This window comes from Bombus huntii, chromosome 16, assembly GCF_024542735.1.
Source record: "Bombus huntii isolate Logan2020A chromosome 16, iyBomHunt1.1, whole genome shotgun sequence".
NCBI lineage: Eukaryota > Metazoa > Arthropoda > Insecta > Hymenoptera > Apidae > Bombus > Bombus huntii.
Window position 1 is genome coordinate 1974988 of NC_066253.1, and position 14950 is coordinate 1989937.

Consider the following 14950-nt stretch of genomic DNA (forward strand, 5'->3'; position numbering starts at 1 on the left):
GGCGGCAAGAGGGAGTTACACTAGCCGCCTTCCATCTAGCGGGGGTGTTACACTATACTTTGGGATACCGAAACGGCCGCTACTCGTTAACTCGCTTTTCTTTTCTTCGCACCTTATCCTGACTCACTGTCGCTTGATTCCATAAGAATTCCAAGCGATCCTACATATTTATCTGAATTTCTATCTCTATAGACACAATCGGAGGAACAGCACATCAGCTCCTATTTGTTTTATTTCCATGTTTTATACAATTTTGCACGTTGCGAGAATTCTGTGCAGCTTTGCATCTTTAAATGTCGCATAGAGTCCAAATTACATGGGAACATGACTGTAGCTCCTTTTTGCTATGGAATGTTCCACAAATTGTGAGTATTCAGTTGCAGTAGAATTTTGCTTTTTGGATATAATCGAGTAACGTTGGTTCTCGTTACTGCTCATATCGGTATGTTTCTTGTAGAGGATAATGGGGTTTGGAAGAAGTTGCGACGATCAGGACACGTTTGGAATTTTAGAATCCAAGTTACATGATATTTGGTGTGGCTGCTTTGCGTTGTTGAATATTTCACAAACTGGAGATGTTAGTGCGAATTTTCAGGAAATTGAAGTAATTAAGAGATATGGAAGTTGGTAGAGGATATTGGACACTAGTCTGTTGCTGCTTATTGCTGTGCAACTTTTGACAAGTTGAGAATATTAACGTCATCAGTGTCGCTTCTATCAATGAGTCGTAGGAACATTGGATGTGAGGTAGTAGAACCCTTGTTTTATGGCTGCTTTTGTTACCGCCTGATAAGTAGTCTAATAGATCTTATTCTATGACTATTTCTACCGTAATCTGACAAGAAAATATTAATAAGGAAGTTAAGATGAAACTTGATGCTATACGAAGAAGAACAATGTAAAGGAATTTTATATGAACAAACGATATGAAAGAAACACAAATTTCGAACAGTCTTGATTCTCGTACCTGGTGCTCACTAAGATCATCGTCTCTATCTAAAATCTAGGTCAGTTACATTGAAAAAGTTGTAACACAAGTGACAAGGAAAAAGAGCAAATTCCTTTTTCTTTAAAGAACCATCTTTTTCTGCAAATATCCATTTTGCTAGGAATAATTTGATGTGTAACGATAGATGGTATGTAAAAGATACTGCAAACATTGAGATAACAATCGGCATACTTCGGAAACGTAATATTTACGGCAGGAGAAAGAGAGATATTCGCCACGGGAACGTTAGAGAAATATACAATAAGATGGGCCACGATTTTGTAACACCGTAGTAACGGCGTGGATTTTTAGAAAGAAACCGGAACGCAGCGAGAATATATCTATAAACGAGCCGAGAGAGCAATGAAAGTCGAAGCCTGTAAGAAATTTCAGAGAAACCTGAGAACTCTCTACGCGAGATTTTATTTCATGGAACGTGAAATACAGGCCTTGGAGGAGGTTCAAGGATCTTTCTCGTTCAATCTTTAAATCCACTCTGTTTGTTTTATTAACGCCTTTATAAATATTCCAATTTTTATGTGGCTCAAACTTAATCAAACATAAATTAACGCTATTATTTATCATGTTGTTAGAGTTGGTTCGTTTCACTTTCATCTAAATCTGCTCCATCTTATTATTTTTTTTTTCTAAATATTCAAGTTTACATGGTCTAAATCCAATCTCGATTTTTACTCAAGCATAATCAAACCTGAATTAAGCTATTCGTTGTAATATCGTTGGAATTGTTTAATAATATTTCAATTTCGTCCACATCAACTTTTTACTCTTCTACATTTATTGTCAAGAATGTTTTTCAGATGTTGAAAATTTGGTATCAAACCTAAGCCCAAACTAAATTAAACCAAGCTATTTGTCATGATATTGTTAGCGTTGGTTTATTTCAGTTGATGATTCGCTAGCTTTTTCAAAATGCAGCGTTTGAATCATGCTTCCATATTTTTTTACTTAACTCAAACTTGAATTGGTTTACTTCAAACCGTATCAAACTTCGTCAAACTTAGCCTAACTGTTGATCGCTATCTCTTAAAATTGATATACTCTTTTAACCTGATTGAAAGTTTGATGGGTATAATTTTGGATGAAAATTTAGGAGTGTTTGAATAAGGAGCTAAAAATTTGTCAATAGCGGTCTGAATCATGTCGATGACAATGCGCCACGTATTTTGGTATTCGTTTACATTGTGCTACACAGGAAAATATGTTTTCTGAGCGATGAACCAGCGAGAGAAATACCAAAATAAATTTATTACTCATACGTTTTGGACTAATTCCCGGGCCCTAATGGCATTCGCGAATTACAGCAACGCGATACCATAATTTTTAAATTAACACCAGTCGAATTGGCACTAGTTCAATTTTTAACAAAATCTTTCCCCCAACTTTTTCCTCCAAAAGTAAACTTTCTCCTCTATCATCATATCATTAATTATAATTTTTATTCTAGAATGAAAACGAAGAAATCATTCAGGGAAGTAACTACATATATTAAGAGACTATAATTCAGAAAAATCTTAAGGCCAAGAGATTCCAATTGAAGGAAGAAAATCCAACACACAGTCAGCATAGGACAACATGGAAGAACTAACTAGCCACTTGGAAACGAAGAAAAATGACGTTTCAAGAGATAACTTGATAACTACACATTTATAAAAAATTTCAATATGCAAAAGTATACAAAGTACATAGACTGTACGGAAATATCGAGAAGCATGCTCAAAATATCAAAAGCGAAGAAGCTCTGGTATTATTTAAATGATACGAATACAAAATTCTACTTTGGTTCCATTACTCTACACCTGTTCGTAAAGATACGAATTTACTTAAAAATCCACAATCTATTCAGTTGTCATTGGGTTGTATTGACAAAATCCGCAATCACTTAGTTACCAACCCAATAATAATAATATAAATTCCACATAGAGATGACAATTTAAATTAATCCTGAAGAGGAGAACTTTCAAGGAGCAACATCAAAGTATGAACCAACCAGCTCAAACGATAAATTTTAAAAGAAAGCTTCCAGACAAATAAGTGCGTACATTAAGAGTGCATAATTATATGAATTTTGAAGAGGAGAAATTCCAAGGGCTGAGACAGTTGGACGAAAAGAGTCCAGCACAATGGCTTCCTGAATGCTGAGCTTGCGTGGGCGTAACCGCGGTGCGATCATATACTCGGCGAGCTTTTTACATAAAGCCACGTGCACGCATATAAGTCTTTCTAAAAATAGAAATTTGAGCAAGATACTATTAATAGTGGATGAGTGTGTTGCCACAGTGGATGTGTGCGTGGCTCTCACTCGGTTTCGCTCGCTGCTCGTTACCGACCAGCTTTTCGGAAAGACCGCCCCTAACCAAATGAAAGAAAAACGCAATTCGATCCTTAGCTACCACTAGCCCATTTTCGCGCCGAGATAAAAGTCCAACTAGCCTTCCTCCTATAGTTTCGACCTTGTTCCTCGTTTCATCGTTATGAGACACCAAAATTATAAATTTGATCCTTTCGATATGAACATCGCGGATGATAAACGTAAACGTCGAATTTTCATAGATCTTTCTGATGTTCGATCGATGTTCCGATGATGTTCTGTTACTCGATAGTTGACGACAAGAATAATATTTGTTGAAGTCGAAAAAGTGACAGGAAAAATATTTTTTTTTTTTTTTTCGTAAACGACTCGAGATATTTTTGATATTACCAGAAGGATGAAGAGTTACAGATTTATTCTTCGCTCGAATCGGATTTACGATTTTGCTCGAGTTTAGATAGTCGTTAAATAAATATAGGTAATTAAGTAAAAATACGTGATGGAAAATTCGCCATCGCGATTTTCGAATTGGAAATAAACCGTAGTATTTTATTTTAGATAGAAAGTTGAGTCTCAATTTTTACTTAGGCCAGTTTATGATCTCGCTTCTCTTTCGTTTCTTTCAAATGGATTTTATCTTTTTAAGTGTTTTTTTTTTTTTTAATTTTTTATTCTATAGGAAGAAACTCACACGACTATTTAGATATATCACGGGTGATCCCTTATGAAACATTCAACCCTAACGTTCTCCGTTGCTATTTTAACGCGTGGACAATAAAAAATGTATAAGTACACGTATATAATTAGAACGTTGTCCGGAGACACGTGACACGTCACCGCGAAGCGTTGTCTCGCTGATTGACAACGAAATTCGATTATGCGCCTGAGAATGGATGTCCGTTCAATCGCGTCAAAAATAGCGGAAACCACAGCAAAGAGGAAGTGCTTAAAAATTCATCGCTACACGAAAAGTGCTCGCTTTATATATATTTAACCGAGAGGTGCAACGATCTCGTCGTGTATCCATTATGCAACGCGACTGCAGAGAAAATTCATGAGATGTTCAATAAAAAGCTTAAAAAAATCAAGTAGATAATCATACAGCATGATGTATTAAAATACTCGATTCCTAATAATTTCTACGGATGAATCTCTTTTCGGTATTCCTATTTTTATTATTTTGTTGTTTTAATTCTGTCATAGGAAGGAATTCGAAATAATTAATTAATAATAAAATTCTCCATTGTTTTCGCTTTAAACGAATAAACATAGCGTGATATGCTAATTTCTAATTATCCTGAATTTTTTTGCGCCGAAAAGATACAACCTAAAAACTTGTGCAATAAATTTTCATAGTACTTTGAGTAATGGGTAAAGTCAAAGCCAAGCTGTTATCGCTGCTCGAAGCAAATCTCTTCAGGCGATGAAACTCGGCTGATAACAGGAGAGATTTTGCACAACATCAGAAAGGGCCCTATTAGCAGCTATTAAATTGAGCCAGTGCACATAATGCAGAAATTCTTGACTTGTTCCACTTGACCGTCTCTCTCCTTCGCTCCTCTCCACAGGCTGAAATTATTTCCGTCCCACTGCGGGTGTTACATGATCACGGAAGAGCTGACTTGGAGCCCATCCCCGAATATCATCCATTCAGTTCCCTAGTTCATAGAAACCCGCGCCATTTCTCTTCCAATCTAACCTTATTTTCTCTCGTAATCCAAGGAATATTACGAAACAAAATTTTCTACATTACCCCATCGTTATATAAACCTAGAAAAATGCTGATCTTTGGCTACATTCAACTTGGTTTGACTGTGTTTAAACTAAACTTGGTATATCAATTTGGACATCAGATTTCCCTCAAACCTAACCTTAATTCTTTGATAAGCCCGTAAGAAACCTACCACAAAATACACCATTATCGTACCAACCTCTAAACCTAAGAAAACACTGAAACATTTACACAATTGCCCTTCGACTTCTACGCGTTTCTCTAACCAAAGATTCATTTTTCCACGCGAAATCGCGACCAGACCTCGCAGGCCCATTTGTCTCGCGGAAGATAAAGTAGAAACCATGTAAAAATACCGCGTGTTTACAAACACGAAGCGATATAAATAAAAAGAATAATCGGCACACTTTCCCTAAATCTTGGATTCTTTTCAAATCGTTAATGTCCCGACGATGTGAAGTTCATGGGGATTTCTTGAGAAATAAGAACGTCGGTTCTTTGGATGGCGAGTTTGTAAGACTTACTTCCTCGTTATCACAACTGGTTCAGAACACGAAGCTCAGGAAAGCAGATATAAGTATAGAAAGAGGACGGCCTAGTTGCCATCGCGGCCATCCGAAATATTAGAATAAGCCCACGCGCGTAATACAATCCCGTTGGTAAGGTAACCAAATTTAGCATGTGACTTAGCAGACGCCCTCGAGACACTTGCACGCACGATGACTCAGCCTGAACAGAGGAGAACGGAATCGAAGGAAGAAGACGAAGGGGTAAAACTGACTGGGTAGGGGAACTAACTGCAGAGAAAAAATAATTGCTAGTGGTCTTCATTGCACAAGAGACTTCGACTGATTTTTGGGATGCCTGGTTTGGCTTTGAATTCTCTAAGGTAGCCTATTATGTTGGTAGGATTGAGGAACAATGGTGGGAAGGATTAATTTTTCATTACAAAGTTTCTTCGCATTTGATAATTTGATTTTTGGATCTACATTTAAGTTTAATGAGACTTTAGTCATTTAGGGATATGAATTATGATTCTTTTCCGAATGTGTTGAGTTAAGTTATGTTAAGTTTGAAATGTCTCCGCACTGTATTCGATATTACACCGAAATTGAGTCCAACTTGTTAAGGTTAGGTTTGCATCAATCTGAATGGAGGTTAATATTCGTTTTGGATTACTTTATTCGTAGTTTGCATTAAGTTTGGTAATTTAAGTTTATCATGACATAATTTTGATAACTAGAGCCCGATTTAAAATTCCAAACTTAATACTCCTTAACTTATATCCATGATGAACCAAATTCCCTAACTTATTCGAGTTATGAATCCACTAAGATTGGACTCCAATTTAAGTTAGCATCGTGCCGGGTTTAAGTATCCCAGCTGTCTTTCGCGTACTAAGTTCCAACTTAGTACATCTTAACTTATATCCACAGTGAACCAAATTACCGATCTATGATCCGAATTCGGGCTTCACCATGATTGGATTCCAGTCTAAGTTAGCCTCGTGTCGGGTCTAAGTTAAGCCTGCGTTTAATCTAGACTATCTTTTGCAATAGTCCTTGGTCCGGTCGTGGTTAGGTCAGGGTTGGATCGGAATTAGAGGTAAATAAAGTCTGACAGGAGGTTCTCGATGTAAATCTCGAGTACTTAGGGTATTTTTTCCAATAATCCTTGGTCCAGTCTAAATTTAGTCCGGCCATAATGTTGTTCCTAAACGAAGTTCAAGTTTATTATAACAGTCGTTTTAAAGTTTTCGTCGTTTGGATATACTTTGTCCGAAATAAATTGAGGATTATATTCGTTTTAGAGCCACGTTAAGCTCAAATAGATCGGTATAAGTGGAATTTCGGTTGAAAATTTATCCAACTTGTTGGATAAACAGAAATATTCCATTGATCACGCTGAACATTTTTATTTCTGTGTCTGTATCTCTTTGTTTCTATTCATTTTTTCTTTTCTTTCTTTTTTTGGGATACTAAAAATGTCATGTGACGTACCACTAATGCAATGTTTTGTTGGAGTTTGAATCACGATACCTATTGTTCATTTGTCAATGTTTAGTTCGGGACAGAATTATGATCATTTTTCTTTCTTTTTTAATTTGGCAATTTTTTTTATTTGATAGAAATTTGTAAGAAGTTTGTCTCGTGGTTTACAGTTTTACAAGCGTAATACCCTGATTAATGTCATGGCTTTACTTAAGTGAACGACCTACTTACAAAATGTTGCAGTTTGGCACAAACACAATGGCTCTCATTGAAAGAGATTGATCACGAGAAATTTTCATTATAAGATATGCTACTCTAACAGCGGATTAATAATTAAATGGATTTAACGATTACTCCCATTTTAAATGAATGCAAATATTATTTCGATTCTTGCAACATTGTAGATTTAGGTTACACGTTTAAAACAGGTAGTTACTGTGATTACGTTTGAATTTGGTTTGATCAGGTTTGAATAAAATTTGGATTAGGTTTCGCTAAGTTTGCATTTCATTTAAAATGAAAACTTCCACCATGGTCACGTTTGAATGTGGTTTGATCGAGTTTAAACTAGGTTTGAATTCTTTCGAATTTGTATAAATTTTGGTGCACATATACCCAAAATTTGGCAAAGTTTGAATTAGATTTAAGGTAGATTTGCGTAAGTTTGAACAGAGGTGAATATAGATTAGGTTCGAATAACTATAATAATAGTAACTCGAGATAAGTTTAAAGTAGATGCACAGTTTCAAACACCCAAGAGTCTGCGAAGGCGAAGTGTTACTTCGCGGTTGTTAAAAGTAGAATCGAGACACAATGATTAGTGACGAATTATACATTTCGCAAACTGGTGATTCACGAACTCTATCTTGGCTAGAACAAGATAGTTGGCCACAGTATTCTCGTGCATTCCACGTAAACAATTTTCTTAAATCCTTAAGATTTCGCTTTCTTCCTGTTTGTTCGCTGCAACAATGTCATATCAAAAAACTTGAAATTCCTAGAATAAACACTTTAGTCCAGCATATTCCAAAAAATGGAAATCTCAAATCTTGTCAGAATACCTTTAAAAAATTGTCTCGGTGTCAATTAACGAAATCAAAATTATTATTATTTAATTCGTCAAAAATCTAGGAATCCAGAAATTCGATGTAATAGTTACGATATAAAAAAAAAGAAAAGGATCGAATCGTGGAAACACTTTGCAGGGCGACAAGAAATCTGGTACAGCTCACGGGAGTTAATTATTGGAAGATTTACGACGCAGTTTCCGGTAGCCCGTTGCCTATCAATCACAGTGAAATATGCGACCCATTCGCCATCGAATTTTGGCTGATCGAATTTATCGCGCTGGAGAATTTATGTAAGAAATTTGGCTGCAATGTGCCACTGAACTGTTACTGTAATTTCCATAATATCGATCATTTTATACGTCTCGGTACTTCCTTGAAAGGAAAAAAATGACGCATTATTTGTCGAGATAATTGTCATCAAAGAAAGCTCTATTCCTTATGTTTACGCGCTTACTCGTACGTAGTTAAATATAGAGATTCATTATTCACTAGAAACTACTCTGCCAATATTACTTGGATAATCTTCAATTCCATTTTCCAATGACACAGTCAGCATCCTAATTTTGATGCAATTTCGCACACTTTGTTGCGGCCGCCACACGTCGAACATCTAGCTTAATTACCTGCCATTGTTCATCAGCTTTTGCGATGTAACGTTCGCCGAATTAATCGCTCGGTTTCACATATGAATCGTTAATTCGAATTGATGTAGCCATGTTCTATTAAATGATACTCTATTTTGGAAATATTAATTATTGATCGTTAGGACATAAAGAAAGATATTCCCTCACCCTTTTCGTTAGCCCAAATCTACTGCAATGTGATATTTCCGATAAGAATTCTTCCCGAACCTGTTTAATCCTAACCTAACTTAACCACATTATGATTCCTATTTAATAAAATTCTCCAGAAAGCAGCATTTAAAATCTAACATAACCTATTTTTTCTCCCAACCCAGACTCGATATGACATCTTCAATGAGACTTTATCCGAAACTTTTGTAATCCGAACCTAACCTAACCTCGTCATAATTCCTGACTCAACGCAAAAAAAATAATAATAAAAAAAGGTAAACAATAGTAAATAGTAAATAAAAGTATGTTAAGAATTTTTACAAAGCAGCGTTTAAAATCTATCTTAACATACTTTTATTCCTAACCTCCATTCATGTTCAGTAATCTATCCTAATCAAAGACACAACACAAATCTCTGTGTTAATCTCTTAACGTCTAGGGTCGATTCCTCAACCGACTTACCGCTCGTTAATCGCTCATTAACGCATTCGTTAAACGTGACAAAACAGATTAGTCGGCCCTTGTCGCACGTGCGACAATTTATTTCGCGGCCGCGGATATTTCGGTGGCCAATAAAGTTTCTTCAATAATGATGATATCTGATAGGGATCCGATAATAGAAAGGCAGACTAGAAGTTAGGCAGCCGGCCCAGTTTTTCATGTAGCCGTAACAACGAGCGCGCGAACGCACGGGCTCACGCTGACAAATATTTTTCAAGGTAACCTAAGCTGAAATATACCACCTCGACTCCTCTGCATAGCCGATTTAATAATTCCCCCCTCTGGCTGCCAATTCCAAGTCCGCTCACTTGTTACATTAGAGTGACATAATGACTCGGTCGCACGCGAATCGCTCTGGACACTCTCGCGAACGCGTTACGCAAGCCGCGGTCGCGTGACGAAATAACACCGCGACCTCGGTTGCGTGGACTTAACTTTGCTGGAAATATAGGGTTGTTCCTTGGAAATGATTTTTTAATATTTGCAGTTAGAGTTTCAGGACTTTTAAGACTATTGTAACGTTTCTGGGGCCAATCTTAATTAATATCAGTGACAGATTAAATTGAGGTTAGGTTTCTGTTACACAAACAGTCTTTATGATATTAGAATAAAGAATATTTGGCTCCTTGGAAGATGCATTTTTAACCATGAACTTTTGCGATTTTTCAATTTTGAAGAGTACTGTAACCATTTGTTTACTAATATCAAGCAAGTTTATATAATGATTTGTCGAAACTAGAACGTAGTTTCGATTCAAAGAAATTTCGAGAAACAAAGAAACCGAGAAGTTGGCCCGCCATTTCGCCTGTTGAAATATGAATATGTCATCCGAGAGATTCGAATGTCATATGCAGTTTCTGAACGTCCTGCAAATGCCAGGAATTGCATACGCGGTGTAACATGAATTCAGGAATAATGTACCATAGTTGGCATGAAAAACGAGCGAGGTGATCCTCGTTAACTACTATCTTACACGTCAAAAACCTCGACTACAGCAACCATTATTTTAAAGTAACTTTGAATTAATAACGCGAGAGTTAAACATCTCGATAAGCAATAATTCGTTATTTTTAAACATAAATATTTTACTCAAATTTTCAAACTCTAAATCGAAAAATTCCAGTTCTCAAATTTTAATCCAAATTTCAAATTATCAAACTTTCAAATTTTCAAATTAAGGTCCAGGAAATTTCGAATTTCCAAAACCACGAATCCAAAAGTTCAAATTTTCAAGTTTGACGATCTAGATTTTTCGCAATAACTCTGTTGCGATCGAGGAGAAATTTTCCTCCCCTGGTAGAATTAAACGAACCGACATCCAACTAATTAAAATTTCCCCCAATTTTTTTCGACAGTATCCAAAATTGTCTCACCCTCGCATCGTTTTATTTAAACGTAGTAGCTAAATATATTGTTGGTACATTGTTTACAATCTCCTTAGATCACTACAATATTTAAATCGCGCATCGCGTAACCAATCGGTGCCAAGATTTGTAAATTGGGAAATTTAGTAAGAGACGAGTTGTAGAAATTTAATACGAAATCACTCAAATTAACTCTCTGCATCTTGAAGAATACCGGTAGGAAAGGGTTTTAAATTAAATCCTGGTGCCGGATGCTACGACTATGGCTGGCGCCATATCAAAAGGCACAGTTGCTTCTCACGCCAAGTATGTAAGAAATGAGAACGACTACCTCGATCATGTCTATTCCTGAGTCCAAGTTTCCTACCCTGCTCAACTTCGTTTCATTTTATTTCACGTTCACCACCAAGAAAAAGTTACAAGTCGCGACAGTCTCATTTCGAGGTTAGTTGGCCATTTTTCAATCAAACCTGTTTACCCTCTCCTGTCAACTTCGTGCATACCACTTGAAACGTTCAGGAACGCTTGAAACGTTCTCGTGTTTGTATATCGTTCCAGGAAATGAGATGAGTTTCAAAGATGAAAGATTTAAGACGGTGTCTTGATATTTGAAAGTAAAATCGCGCCATTTGTAGGTCCCTTCCGTTTCTTTTCTTTCAATATGGAGGCCAACTGAATCAGAATATCAAGTTAATTTAATTTAGATTTCTTTTTCAAACCTGGATTATCAATTAATAAAATTAATAATTGAAAATTACTAGCATTTATGTCTATGTGTTACACTCAAAAACATTGAAATGTACGGATGGTGCAATAAATACTACTGTACTGCCGCCAGTAGCGCTTTTTTTAATTGAACAGGTAAAATTTTTTAAAATGTGTTGTTCAATGGTTAATTCTTTGTTGTACAGTTTATTTGGAAAAACATTTCAGCAATTATTAATTTCAGTATCTTGTTAATCAAAAAATAAAAATTTTTAAATACAGAACAATTAAAAGATACAATTTTTGCAAACACGTCGTTTCAAGTCATTCGTCTTTGTACTTTTTATCTGGGAATGCTTTTTATTGTTGTAATTTCAATATCAGAATATGAAATACACATATAGTTGATGTAGAGTCATCTACTCGCAATTACGCCTGAACTACGATATTTTTGCAACTCCGCTATCCGCTACGTAGTGCCATCTTCTTGAAACGAATGTAAACACTTTCATAGACCATACGATGGTAAAAATAATATTACCATTGCAATTAAACATACACTCCAATTAAATTACTAATTTAATTTTATACTATTGATATTCGCCTGATGTTTTGCACAAAAAGCAATATTCGTCGTCTTTTTCTTTTTTGTATGTAATTATAAAGATTAGATTTTTACACAAAATTAATTTTTAATGAATAAATTAATTTACAGGAGAAAATAGTTTCCAAATTTTCTATGATGCTAGAATCTGTGACGACAATCAAGATTATAGCAAATAAAGTTGTTTACTTGTGGAAAAATACGCTTCTTGTATATAACTGTAGCAATAGTAACAATAATAATATGATAAACAAGTAGAGGGGCATGCTAAGATAAAATAAGACCACGTCAACTTGTTTTATATCTTATTTAAAATGTTGTACATCATTTTCATTTTTTTTTCTTTTATTTCCTCTTTATGATTTTACAATTTAAATTTAGAAATGCAACAAATGGACCAAATGAAAGTCCTTTAAAGGTGTCTGTTATAAATACATGTGATTACATTCGCACCTAACCATGATACGATTCCTATCTTTATCCACAAGATTTATTATACTTATCCACGTCAATTTGTCTGCATAATTCACCAGAATATTACATTTTCCCGCCTCCAAAATTCCAATTCAATTCCAACAGTCATCCCCCTTCAATCGATCTAAAATTAGATTCTGAATTTTAAATCAAGAGCTTTTAATTTTGAATCTTCTGGAATCCTTTACTCTGAAACTTTATAATTCCAACCAAAAACTGACCAAAAGAAATGAAATTCCCCTTCCAAGAAGAATGCTCTATACAATTTTTAAGAGCGCCGAAATGGTGGTTTTAAAATTCCTGGAATTTTTTACAACGAGATTTCAAAACCTAACCTAAGCTACAGCCAAAGAGAATTAAATTCTCTTTGCAAGGAATCCTCTATAGAATTCTATACGACGCCGAATCCAAAAAGTTCTTTCAAACGAAATATCTGCTGCGTCAAATTTTCTGCAATCTGTCTACACTAAAATTCGTAATCCTAACCTAAACCATAGTGAAGAATAATTAAGTTCCGCTTGCGAGGAATGCTCTATACATTTTTATAATACAAGTCGAATAGCGCGCGCGGGCTTTTTCAAATTTCAAATTTCGCATCCTAAGCTAAAAATTAAGTTCTAATTAATTTCTATCGCTCGAGAAGTCCTGTAAAATTAATACGTAGAACTACGGAAGACATCAAATCATTCTTCGTCTATCGTTTAGAAAATTAAAAACACACCACGATTTTTACCTGAGAAACGAATTATGCAACAGATTTTCAAACGTTTATAGTTGGCAGTGAACAATAATTTTTCCTTCTGTAAATAACACCGCTATACCCACGGAGTCTGGTGCAGCGGATACATAGATGTCGCCAATCTCGAGTCCTCATTTCATAACCGATACGTTTAATTATTCGTGATTGAATCGTTAAAGCTGTCGCTGAACGCAAAATGGTCGAGACTGTCAAAGGATATTAGAAACGATGATGGAAGACGTTCCTTCGCCGCTTTTCCAGAATTGTGCGGCGTAGATTCGCGCATCTGGAATAAACGAAAATAATTTTAGACCGGCCTGTTACGTCGAAGGCCGTGGCAAACTCTCGAATCTCGCGGCACATGTGTCTACAACCGCTATACACAATGCTAATTACAATATCACTATTTTCGTGTCGTCTCGAAGTCGAAAGCCAACACGTCTCGTTGTGATTTCAATTTACTTCCACCTGTTGTTTATCGTCAGAAAATCTTTTTCATTATTATTATTATTATTCTCGTAATACGTGGGTGTTTTGGGATTAAGTTGGAAATAGTTTGTCTTGGTAGCAAAGATTTGCCCGAACGAATATCGTCGTAAATTTTAGGTCTGCGATCCACCGATTCTTCCAACCTTTCAGTTTCGAAACGAAAGTTTCTAGGTATTTAGGTTCGAAAATTGTATTTGCAAATTTCAAACTAGACATTTTTACGAGATCTCGAACTTTTAAATTTCTACTCTGAAACTTTCGCGATTTTTAAATTAAAGACATTTCGAATATTTCGAAATCTTCCGAATAGGAGAATTTCTCGATACTCGAAATCGATATCTGAAGCTTTCAGTTATCCCCTAACCTCGAAATGTCTAATTTCCAATATCATGTGTTGGCAACTAAGTGATTGCGGATTTTGTCATTACCACCTAATGAGAAGATCCGCAATCACTTAGTTGCCAACCTCACACAAACTACATAAATTCTTCAAAAATTCAGTTGCTCGTAACGAATTTAGCTTCTATCGAGTAGAAGCAAAGTTTTTATCGAATACGATAGCCTGAGTCTAATTGCATCTGTAAAACAAGGATTGTGGCTGCATTTGCCAGAACAACGGATGTATGAAACCAGTTCAAACACTGTTAAACATTCGTCTTGGTCAAACATTCGGTGTACACACGCGCCAGCCATTCAGAATCGAAATGACAACAGAGAAATTTCTTACAAATTCGCCAACTACAAGATGCATCTACACTTCAACAGATAATACGACGTTTTTAATAAATCTCGTTGTTTCTGCCCATTAACAAACTCCTATATGAATGTTCTGACTTAACCCCAATAGAATGCAGTCGTTGGTTTATTTGCTTCTCTTTCTATTAGGAACACAAGAGTCTAGACTTTCTGTAAATCATCGTAACCTTCGAGCACCGGTGTATTTTTATTTCCAGCGTTCTAATTATACTGTGAGAATGTGGTCACGCGATTTGCCAGAATTCTCTCGTTTCTCCACTATTCTTCAAAATTCCTTCTATCTTCCCTTTGTTTCTTTTTTCCGACGTTGTTTCTCATTCAACTTAACGTTGATCGAATTTAATCATCGATTAAACGCACCAGTGACGACAGAAACGAATCTAGAAATGCTGGAGCACGAGGTCTCTGTGATTT

General features: G+C 35.8%; 2 long non-coding RNA genes across 2 annotated transcripts; one reads left to right on the forward strand and one right to left on the reverse strand.

Moving 5' to 3' along the window:
* The first annotated feature begins 75 nt into the window (after window positions 1–75).
* On the forward strand, window positions 76–4405 carry LOC126874874 (uncharacterized). Its single transcript, XR_007693073.1, has 2 exons — window positions 76–365; window positions 458–4405. It is a non-coding gene; the product is annotated as an uncharacterized LOC126874874 (long non-coding RNA).
* An 8000-nt stretch (window positions 4406–12405) lies between these two features.
* LOC126874881 (uncharacterized) lies at window positions 12406–14142 on the reverse strand. Its single transcript, XR_007693082.1, has 2 exons — window positions 13688–14142; window positions 12406–13577 (listed from the first exon to the last, which is right to left on the reverse strand). It is a non-coding gene; the product is annotated as an uncharacterized LOC126874881 (long non-coding RNA).
* Between the last annotated feature and the right edge of the window lie 808 nt (window positions 14143–14950).